Raw genomic sequence first — 296 nt, forward strand, 5'->3', positions numbered from 1 at the left:
AAATTCTTATTATTCAAACAGTGAACTGTTCACGTGGAGGAGCCTAAAGGGCCAGGAACTTGGTCTAAACAAGCTTCCACAGAGCACGGCACCCAGGAAAGAGAAAAATAGAAGGACGAAAGGATAGTTAAGTCCCGAGGAAGAAATCACTAAGAAATTGTTAGAAAAATAATATGAAGTGACGTGAAAAAATAGCAAATAAAGCTTCAGAACATGATAGAAAACTGAAATGCACAAACATGTCACAACACGTGTTTACATGCTGCAGATGAGGCCCCTAGGACCGTGGTCGGCAA

This window comes from Myotis davidii, unplaced genomic scaffold (genome assembly GCF_000327345.1).
Source record: "Myotis davidii unplaced genomic scaffold, ASM32734v1 scaffold472, whole genome shotgun sequence".
Lineage (NCBI taxonomy): Eukaryota > Metazoa > Chordata > Mammalia > Chiroptera > Vespertilionidae > Myotis > Myotis davidii.